This window comes from Rattus norvegicus, chromosome 1 (assembly GCF_021556685.1).
Source record: "Rattus norvegicus strain SHRSP/BbbUtx chromosome 1, alternate assembly SHRSP_T2T, whole genome shotgun sequence".
NCBI lineage: Eukaryota > Metazoa > Chordata > Mammalia > Rodentia > Muridae > Rattus > Rattus norvegicus.
Window position 1 is genome coordinate 253,605,461 of NC_141534.1, and position 11,902 is coordinate 253,617,362.

The window sequence follows — 11,902 nt, forward strand, 5'->3', positions numbered from 1 at the left end:
CCAACTGTCATTGAGTCTTCTGGAGAACTTGAGTTGATAACATTGTACCTTCTAAATGCAGGGATGGGAAAATACTGGCTATAAAGCTAACCCTAAGATGGACACACACTCTGTCTTAGCCAGAGAGCTCACAGTTACACACATTCGTCTCACTTCACATGACTATTTGAGAATCATGTTATAATGTAGAGTAATAATCCATCCCTAACTAGGTGTGTCTGTTAGTGTCTGCCATCCCCCTGCTTCAGAGGCAGAAATGGGAGAATTACAAGGTTAGGACCAGCCTGGGATATACAGCTATACCCTTTCTCAACATAACCATACATTGTTCTTTATTGTTGAGTATTGTTCTATTTAATGGATATGCCATTTTTTCTATATCTATTAACCTGGTTTTATGGTTTGAATCGGAAACGTACCTCACAGACAGCTTTAGTTGTTTGTTCTCTGATGCTGGTGGTGTGTGTACATATGTGTGTGTATGTCTGTGGTGGTGTGTGTACATATGTGTGTCTGTATGTGGGTGCATAAATGTGTATACTCATATGCATGTATACGTGAGTGTGATAGTGTATTATGTGAGTATGTGAAAGAGAGAGAGAAAGACAGAGAGAGAGAAAGAGAGAGAGATGAGAAAATTACTTGAGAAATAACATTAAAGAAAAGGAGAGGGAGGGCTGGAGAGATGGTTCAGAGGTTAAGGGCACTGGCTGCTCTTCCAGAGGTCCTGAGTTCAATTCCCAGCAACCACATGGTGGCTCACAACCATCTGTAATGGGATCTGATGCCCTCTTCTGGTTACCTATACTTAGATAAAATAAATAATTCTTTTTAAAAAGAAAGGAAGGAAGAGAGGGAGGGAGGGAGGAAGGAGGGAGGGAAGGAAAGAAGGAAGGAAGGAAGGGGAGACACAAATTTAAAATGTATAATCACAAATTGTATGTGCACCGGCTGCCATTATAATGACACCAGAGCTATGCATGTGGAGCAGGAAGACAATACTTCTTTACTCCACAAAAGTTCCAATAGCGCCTCCCTCACTGCAGCCACACCAAGCCTGGGGCTCTCCTAACCTAGTGAGAGATGCGCAGTACGTGATGGCTCTCCAAAAGAAATTTCCTGGGGACAGAGAGGCGGGGAGGTGCCGGGAATGGCAGGAAACTGCTAGAAGCGATGAACAATCCAACCAGAGGAAGTGTTCCAGAGGTCTCAGGCCAGAGGGCCGTGCTGAAAGATGGGCAGCCGGGGCTGGTGAGGTGGCTCCGTGGGTAAAGGTGCTTGCTGCCTGCCTGTGTGTTCAATCCCCGGGCTCTCCATGGTAGAAAATAAAACTGATTCTTGCAAAATGTCCTCTGATCTTCACATACACACACACACACACACACACACACACACACACACACACACACACACACACTTAGTAAATAAATGTTGTATTAACAAATAATTTAAGAGATGGGAAACTGACAAGAAGAAATGTCCCATGTTCTAAGAACAGTCATTAGGCAGAGGAGCAACAAAGAAGGTTGTGGGCAGGAAACTCATGCTGGTCCTCGAGTTACAGGTACACTGGAAACTACATGAAGAAATGAAAGTAGCTGTTACATTCGGGGAATGGAAAATGACTGAAGAGAGATTTCAAGTTTAATTTGTATTTATTGGTTCATTTACTCTAGGGACTGACTCTTCCCCCCAAAACCCTGTCCATCTCTCTCCCAGAAGTTACTATATAGCCCAAGATGGCCTCAAATTCTGGATTGGCTATTCTTGAACTCACAGCAATCCTCCTGCCTCAGCCTCTTAAGAGTTGAGATGTAGGCATGCACCAACCACATCTGGATTTTGCCACTAATTGAAATACTTTAATCTACTTCTCCTTACTATATCCCTTACCAAAGCAGTGAATGACTGGGCCATCGATATGAGAAAAATACAACTACAAACAAATGGCAGAAAGTCCAGTTAGGTCTCCAGAAGTTCCTTTTCCCAAGGTCTGGCACTTAGACAAAAGCCAGAATTCCCTCAGGGACTTGAAGATAGTCCCTTGTTACTGAATGCAGCCATTCTCCTTATCTCTGAAGGAAAAGGACCGACAGCTCTTCCATAAACCCATGCCTGTGGTGCCTATTAACATATAAAGTTCTATGCTAGCCTCCAGGTCTCCTCACTGCCTACTCACAGGTACTGTTACAGAGCCATCCTGGCTGGCATCCCTTGCTCCCAGCCCAAGTTTCACATCACTTAGTGCAGCTTCTCTGACTCATATATAACCTCGGACATTTTGATTACATGTCCTCTTGGCTCCTGGTTCTCTCTTGGCCTCCTCCTCTTTCCTCTCTCCTCTCTCTCACTCCACCCCACCCCACCCCCAATGGCCCAGTCGATGTCGTTACATTTAAATATATACTATTTCATTTCTTTCTTATTTTCAAATTAGATAAATATTTGTTATACTTCTGTTTATTTTTTTCCTTGTTCACTCGATATGCCTTGTTAATCATAGTGTGTTGGGGTTTTATAGTATACCTCTTTCGTCTTAAAATGACACACTATTTCACTGACAGGATAAAAACCTCGTAAAGAGACCTTCCATTCGCCTTTGAATCTTTACTATGGCAACACATTTTATATTTATAATGTTAATGTCTTCTTACTTAAAGACAAACATCGTATGTACTTACTCACAGAATTATCATTCTAATGCTCTCTACTCTGGCCTTTCTAATTCTTCTTCGTGGGATGATGGAGAGATGGCCAGTGGTTAGGAGCACTGGCTGCTCTTCCAGAGGTCCTGAGTTCAATTCCCAGCACCACATGGAGGCTCACAACCACCCACAACTCCAGGGATCAGATGATGCCCCCTTCTGGCCTCTACAAGCATTGGGCACACAAGTGGTGCATAGTCATACATGTTAGCAAAACACCCATACAGATTAGTTAAAAATGTTTTAAACTGTCTTTGGATAGAGCCACATGCTCCATCTACCCAAAGGACTTTCATCATTACATCTTGTACTATGGCTGTGCAGGTTACAAATCCTTTCGGCTTTTATGTGTCTGGAAAAAGATTTTAGAGGGGCCAGTGAAATGGCTTAATGGTAAAGGCCTGAGTTTGATCCTCAGAACCCACACGATGGAAGGAGAAAACCAGTTCCCATTACTGTCCCCTGAACTACACACACAGACATAGACACACGAGAGAGAGAGAGAGAGAGAGAGACAGAGAGAGAGAGAGACAGAGACAGAGACAGAGACAGAGACAGAGAGACACAGAGAGACAGACAGACAGACAGACAAACAGACAGACAGACATAGACACAGACAGACACAGACACAGACAGACATAGACACAGACAGACACAGACACAGACAGACACAGACACAGACACAGAGACAAAGACAGAATGTTTCACATTTTTTAAGGATTTTGGCTTACTTGGTTGTCTCTAGGTTTAGCAAGAAATCTTATCTCAAAAGCTAGGATAGAGAATGAAAAAGGAAGATACCTAATATAACCTCTGGTTTGCACATTACACACACACACACACACACAGACACAAACACACACACACACAAACACACACACACACACACACACACACACACACACACACACACCACAGAAAGAAAGAAAGGAAGGAAAGGAGAAGAATCAAAAAGAGAAAAAACAAAAACCAAAACAAAACAAACCCCTCTCCTTTTGTTTTTGAAGCTGTTGGGGTCACAACCTTGGCCCGGGCAGTCCTCCCAGGCCGAGCTTCACAGGACAATTAAACAAAGAGGTCACCATGTAAAGCAATATTCCACACTGGGAAGAGACACAGAGGGGCAGTGACCCAGTCCTCCAAGTATGTCTACCAGTCCTTCCACGAGATATAAAGAACTGAACAGCCCTGTCAGGGTGTGGCCCGCCCATCATCATCCTCTGGGTCCCATCCTCCCCTGCAAGGTGGCTGACATGTTGTCAGAGCTGTGTGGCACCTCTCTCTGGAAGACACGCTCCCCTTCTGGCTGGCAGAGCCCAAGCTCTCCTTCTCCCAGTCGGAGGCTTCTAGAGAAATTTCATCATCTGGAAAGTCTGAGATAAAGCAAAACAAAAAGAAGCTGAAGTCTCTAGGGAAGGGTACAAGTATCTATTAGAATATCCCCTTTGGGGTCTGGAGAGATGGCTCAGTGGTTAAGGCACGGACTGTTCTTCCAGAGGTCCTGAGTTCAATTCCCAGAAACCACATGGTGGCTCACAACCATCTGTAATGGGATCTGATGCCCTCTTCTGGTGTTCATGAAGATAGAGCATGCATGTACATAAAATACATGAGTAAGTATTTTTTTTAAAGGAAAGAAAGGAAGAAAAAAGAGTATCTTCATTCTAGGCAGGATGTGATGGAGCACACCTTTAATCCCAGTATTTGGAGGGCAGAGGAAGATGGGTCTAAGTGCGTTAAATGCTGTCCAGGGCAGCATAGAGAGATGCCGTTTCAAAAAAAGAAAGAAGGAAGGAAGGGAGGGGGAAGGGAAGGAGAAAGATGGTTACAAAGTTATCTTTAGGACTTTACGTGCCTATGCTTGGCATCAAGGTAAGGAGATCATTCTTTATAGAAAATCTCTGCTGTGAAAATGGAAACATTATAGAAATATTTATTTTTAATGAGTTTTATTGCAACATTAATACATGTTCATGAAAGTAACATAGTGTGGGAACAAAACGCAGATTTCTGATCTGTCCCATCTATCACGTAGTGAGTTCTCTGGGGTCGATGAACTTCTTCCTAAGTTCCCAGACACTACATTCACAGCCTTATAGTTCAGTAAGGTCTCCCAGGTGTCAAACTCCGAGAATCCTAGCATTAGAAGGATGTGCAAAATTATCTGGTTCCACCTCCAGTTACATTTAGATGCTTCTCCCACAGTACACACGGCAGATGGTCACCTCGCCTCGGTTTGATATTTCTAGCGACGGAAAAAAAAACTCAAAATCCATGTGACAGATGCTTCAATTTTTGGACAGTTCTACTGATTCGAAATGTGCAACATATGCTGAAATCAGCCTTTCTGAAATGCCTGGCGACCGCTACATCTACTGAGACAGCAAGCACATCTCTTCCTTCTCAAACCTGCCCACCTTTCTAATCTCCCTTCAGCCTTGCTAGAGGGAAAGCATGAGCCCGAGCCTCTTTCTCCCTACCCTAGGCAGAAAGACTTCTCAGCTCTTCTCAAAATGAACCTGCCAGTAGTGTAACTTCTCCCCCCCCCCCCCCCCCCCCCCCCCGAGGGTCTGGCCCAGGCTGGCCTCTGGCCTGCAGTTCTCCTCTCTTAGTTTCTCAGTACAGACATTACAGGAACTTCATTTGCCTGGCTCCATTTCTTCCTTGATTTGCCCTATTTCAAGTGCATGTCTTTCGGCACCAAGCTATCAATCAAATCAATGAAGTCGTATTTCTGATGGGTTATCAAAATAGTAAACGTGCATGTGGAAAATCAAAGTTTGCAACACTTACTCCTCCATTGTAGTTTCCCATGTTTGGAGAGATAAAAGGTAGCCTACGGTGTGGCCTTGCAACATTCAGACTCATTGTAATGTTGCTGTTTTATTTGTGTGTCTCTTTGAAATGGGCTCTTCCTGTTTCCCAGGTTGGTCCTGCCCTCCTTGGTTCGGTTAGCCCTCTTTTGCCTCTGCCTCCCTAGGAAGCTGGTATTACATGTACACATCTCTGTGCCTGTAAATTTATGGGATGTCCCCCCTATGTTGAGACATAGTTGCATGCACATACAGGGCTTTTTCCCATTTCACAATATACTATGAATACTTTTTCTCATTAGTATGTAGACAGAGCATCCTTTTAAATAACATGTACCGTTTAATAGTATATATTCATAACATTTATTCAAATTTTTGCTCTCATAGTAATTCAAAGAATAAATGAAACTATTCAAAGTGTAGCTTTCCACATTAGTTGTGTTCTGGTGCCTTTACATCAACAGGCATTTTTATAGAAGTGAAATTACTGAATTAAAAAATATGGTGTTTGCATCTCTCATAGTTATGGGCCAGACACTAACTGGTTGTGCCAGCAGCTACTGGCTATAAATACAGTGTATGTTAGGGGTGGGTCTTCATCTCGGCATGGTCGGGGGGAGGTTAAAACCTTCTCATTCACTGCTTGCATGTATAGGCAATAACTACTCTAACCACTCAGAGACTAAAGACCTATGTACAAATCCATAGAGAACCATTAAAATAGCAAAAAATCGAACATGTACATGCACACTTGTTTAACATCCACGTGGTGGTGTTCCTTTTAAAGAAATACTTTAAACTTAGAAGCCATGAATGAACAGATGAGATCTACCACATAAACATTTAGCACGCCACCAACAAATTCTCCAGATAAACAGTGGGCTGGGAGGGAATATTTGCAAGCTACGACCAAACATCTGTGTTGCTAGTGTAGAAACTGACAATTTGACCACTCCATGGTGAAGGGGAAGGTGGACATGAGAGAGAGAGAACAGCCAGAGGCATCTAGAATAGTCCAGAGCAGAGAAAGAAGTAAACTGAATATGGCCAGCAGACTGAAGATGGCTGTCTGTAAGGGAGGGGAGAACAGCAGAGGTTAGAGAATGGGAAAAGCATTGAGAAGCGGGGCAGAGCAGAGAGCCGGAGAGCACATAGCAAGAGTAGCAGGGTTATAAGGAGAATGAGGAAGGGATGCCCAAGAGCTGGAGGGATGCTAGGGTAGGGGGAGGTAAGAAGGTGTTTGCTTGCTTTCTCCCCCAGATGAAGACCCACCTCTCACATACACTCTATTCAGACTTCAAAATGTGAAGCAAGTACTTGGGATACCGAGGGAGCCTGGAGGCCAGCATGTGCTTTACTATGTTGACAGGCACCACAGGTAGCCACGTGTCCCTTCTGCCAGAAGCCAGAGTAGATGGGAAACCATTTCACAAGCTCCCGAGGAACGCTGGCTTTTATCTAAGAGTCAGGAATCCTCCTACAGTTCAGGCCGAGCTCCTTGAGTTGCCTTTTGGAGTTTGGGAATTAGAGTTTCCTTTGACCCTGACTATTAGTATATTAATAACTCCTTCAAACTAGTGCAAAAGAAATCTACAAGCGTGAGCAAAAGCAAGGAACAAAAGCTCATAGGGAGCTATAGTCAACAAAGCTCATCAGAGGCCATACAACAGATGCGCACAAAGCCATGAGTTTCACACTGTCCCTGCCTGTGAGATGGACTAAGTCTGGATCTCAGTACTGATGAGTGATGTGCACAGTGATCCCACTCACGAAGGACCAGACGGACCATTCTAAGTTGTTAACAGGCTGTTCTTTTATGCCATACTTTCCTGCTGGGATGACTAGGATGACTGCCCTTCAGAGCCAATGCCATGGCAGGCGAAGCTGCAGAATATGGCACGCTATCCCTTTTTAGAAATCCACGATGGAACCTCCACGCCGGGTACATCTTCCTCCTAAGCACCCTCGAACCACGTAGTTAACAGATGGCACGCTTCTCATCGATGACTCGAGAAAGCTTTCCCTTTTCTTCTCTACGTGAAGAGAAACAGGAAGCACCAGAGGAAGTTTTAGGAGGGGATTTTAACCCACAGAAAGAAACCAGTCCAGAAATGAAACTTCAGGCTCAGCTAGTTTGCCTTTACCATACAGCATAGGAAACCGTAAGCTAAGACGGGAATAAACTCAGAAGCCAGAGAGGATGTAAAAGTGCAAGTCAGTTACTTCCGGGCTGTCTGTGGCGCATCTGCTGGCGTGCTTCATCCTGCCTTGGTCCAGCTCCTAAGGAGGAACCGGCTCCTTTCAGCAGGAAGGGCTGCTGCCAAGCATCACCACTAGGAGGCGCTGTGCGCTGCCGGGCTACTGTGGGTAGACTTGGCTTCTCAAGGGCTTCAACCTCTGTGGACAGGTTTACCCTCAGACCGGCTAAATCTGAACTCTTCTCTAAAATCCATAATCTGAACGAAATCTAAAAGTTATCCTTTCTTTTCTTTCTTTCTTTTTTCAAGAAATAAAAGAATTTTGGTTTGTAGACCAAATGGGTCCGCCATTTTAAATATTTTCTGGAATTTATTCATTACTAATATGTTACTTTAAGTTTCATCCAGTCTCCAAGGAATTTCAGAATGTCTAGGGACAGGCAAACTAGGCACCGCATAGCTAAGAGGTAAGCATGTAGACTGTACCATGAAGGCATATGTCTTAGAAGACCCAAGTCTTCTAAGGATGCTGTGTCAGAAGCATTGAACAGTACATCTGCGCCTTCTCAAGTCATAATTCACTGAATAACAGTAAATTCACGAGCTACAGCAATTTCATGTGGCAGAAATTTACTAAGTCGTCCTGATTTCCCTTGACAGTGCTGTATGGTGAATCTGAGTCCCCTCCTGGGGTTCTTAGTTATTTTTATTAAAAAGAAAAAAATGGGGGTTGGGGATTTAGCTCAGTGGTAGAGCACTTGCCTAGCAACCGCAAGGCCCTGGGTTCGGTCCCCAGCTCCGAAAAAAAGAAAAAAAATAATAATAAAAAGAAAAAAATGGACTCAAACAGAAGCTAAGGTACCATTTTATTAGAGTTTAGAAAAACAAACCCTAGGGCAGTGAGCCCTAAGTCCTGGCAAGTGACCAGAGGAGAATGCGTAGAAGAGAGGAGCCAGACCATTTAGGTTAGACACGGTGTATGCAGTCACGTGGCTGCAGGGAGGGAAGGTTTACGTGTGGAACTCAGATCTTGAGGGATAGCGTGGTTAGGAAAGAGATTGGAAGGGGAAAGTAGAGCTTCCTGAGTAATTCAGAGGAGCAGGAAGATTTTAGGAAGCTGTGTGGTGACAGCTTGGAACTGTAGGAAGAGGATTCTAAAAAGGACGCATATACTATCTCACTAAAGGGACAATTAGGCCTCTGAGGCAAATCTTATCCCAATCTTAACCAAAGTTAACACATTGCAAAATACATAGTAAATATATCTATACTGGTGCCTCCCCTTCTGGGCTGAGAGAGAGAGAGAGAGAGAGAGAGAGAGAGAGAGAGAGAGAGAGAGAGAGAGAGAGAGACTGTGTGTGTCTGTGTACGACGTGACGGGGTGTAGGTTATAGGCTGCAGCTGAGTTCCACAGTAGGAAGCTGATGAGGATGAAAGGGGATCTCTGGGCTGTGTGTTGGGGTGGCGGAGAGGGGTCAGGCATACAATCCTATCGAGTGTCTCCAGATGTCTCCACAGAATCAAGAATAAAGGGAGCCACGGGCTTGAGCTGAGTCTCGAGGTCCAGTCCAGCAGCCGAAGTGATGTGTGGGACCATGAAGGCCATAGAAACTAAAGTCAGAATGAAGTCCAGACGGACAAATGAACAGATGGAAGGACAGCAATTTAAGTAGATGCAGCATCAGTGGAAACCGGAAGATGTTGGGTCTCCGGACAGTCAGGAATTCTCTGACTCTTCGTCCCTCCACACACATACAGGCAGTCAGATAACATGTTGGAGGGACATTGCCATTGCAGTGTCCGTGTTGGGTTACAAACCCGGAACAAACAGATACCGGAAGTGACTATTCACATATTAAAGCAGACAGTGCTGGCCAGCTCTCCAGGAGCACACAGTACCTTTGGCTCCCCCCAGCTCTCCCAGCGTGCGCCTCAGAAGCTGTGACTTCTCCCAGCTCTCTAAGAATCACTCAGTCACTATGGCTCCTCCCAGCACATCTCACTCCACCCCCTGCTCTAGGCCCTCCCTCCCAGGGGCTCCGCTTCATCTTCCCTACCCCAAGCCTGAACGCTATGAAACGCAGCCATCTTGGCTACTCCAGACTTTGGCATCTTGGGCAAGAGCTGCCTGTCCTGTCTGCAGCTCCTCTCACGATCTGCTATAGTCTGCCAGCCGTGTTCAGCCTGCCTTCTCCCTTAACCTACATTAAAAATCTCCGCACTTTTGAAGTAGCGATGTCCTTTTATTTCGCGTTTCATTCAATTAAGAGCCAGTTTCACGAAGTCCAGGAGAAGCTGTGGGTCTTACCTGGGCCTGGTGCGCTTGTTTAGCTCTGAGGCCTGGTTTTCCTGATAAGATTTTAATATGCCCGAATGCTCGTATGGTCACATCTACTTTAATAAATGTATGGTAGTCACCTTTAGACTCTAAGGAGCTAGTTATTTATTATTCTGTGCCTTGTGGGTGGTGCTAGTGAAGAGGGACGCCTCTTGGTGTAAGGTTGACATGGAGGACAGACAAAGGGAAAAGTCTCAATGACAGTGCATGTGTGGATGCCGGGGTGGGGTGGGGTGGGGCATGGGGTGGAGGACTGAAAACTGTGTAAGAGCCAGAGCTCGAATAGGGAGTGACGGTCCGGGAGGAGGGCAGGCATGACTGAAAAGTTACTTTTCTAGGTTCCTGGTCAGTCATTGAGAGGGGTAGCTAAGGAAGTATGGTATGCAATGGGTTAATGAATGTCAGGTGACTGATAACACAGATAAACATCTTTTCTGGGCAGCCTCACTGGGGAGGGCAGGAACCTATTAAAACTTCAGTTTGGAAACTGTCACTGTTTAACCAAACGCAGGAGCTTTACAAAACACTATGGCAATGGTTAACACTGGAGCAAAGCGCAGCCTGGAACTTCCGGTTTCACTCAATCTGGAGTTTTTTAGGACAGGGCACAGCCCATCTTAGCAACGTTTTGTTTGGTTTGTTTCCCGGGACGTTGTCTCACCGTGCAGACCTGCCTGCCACTGCCTCCTCCCAAGTGCTGGGAGTATGGGCAGGAGCCATCACGCCCCGGCTTTCAACAGAGAATTTAAGAGTTTTCTTCCATAGTTGTTTGGTTTTGTTTCTCTTTCGTCTTTTTTCTTCTGTTTTCCCTAAATTCTCTAGTCCTTTTGAAACAGATGTTTCTTAGAAATGCCGACTGACCCCTCACCTGAGCCCAGGTGGTATGTAACAGCAGAAGGAAGTTGAATACCTCTGCCCCCTTGTCCTCCCTCCACTCGGCCGAGGGCACTGGGAGCAGACATTGTAACTGGTCTCACCTTGGATTCCAAGAACTCTGGGCAGGGAGACCACTCCCAGATAAACCAGGGCCACACCCAGGAGCAGAAGTTCTTATTTCCTGATAACTTCTCCCGGAAATCAATAAGGGCTTTTTTGGACCTGCTGGGTAGTATCTGGGACAGCAATCAGAGAAACAACAGCCAGATAAAGACAGTTTAATTATGTATTTGTCTAAAGCTTAGGTCTAGATGGCTGTGAGCCACCGTGTGGTTGCTAGGATTTGAACTCAGGACCTCTGGAAGAGCAGCCAGTGCTCTTAACCGCTGAGCCATCTCTCCAGCCCTCGTTCCTTTTTACAATGTGTCCATGTTGAAGAAATTCCTCTCTGCTTTTTACTGTTACTAATCTCTTTAGCTAAGCATGCTGGGAATGGTGCCTAAGTCTAGGCTGCTGGGGCTTTTGACTTTAAAGCTCTTATTATAGGATGGCAAGGCAGCTCAGTGGGCAAGCCTGACAGCCTGAGTTCCATTTCTGGATTCCACGGAGAAAGGAGCAGACTCCCAAGAGTCATCCTCTGCCAAGAGCGGTGGCCACAACTTTAATCCCAACACTCGAGAAACAGAGGCTGGTGGATCTCTGTGAGTTCAAGGGCAGTCTGGTCTACATAGTGAGTTCCTGGCTAGCCAGTGCTACATAGAGAAACCCTGTTTCAAAAAAACAAATGGGGGTTGGGGATTTAGCTCAGTGGTAGAGCGCTTGCCTAGCAAGCGCAAGGCCCTGGGTTCGGTCCCCAGCTCCGGAAAAAAAAAAAAAGAAAAAAGAAAAAAAACAAAAACAAAAAAAAAAACAAATGAAAGCCAGTTGTCCTTTGACCTTCAAATATGATACAGTGGTTTACATGTGCCCATA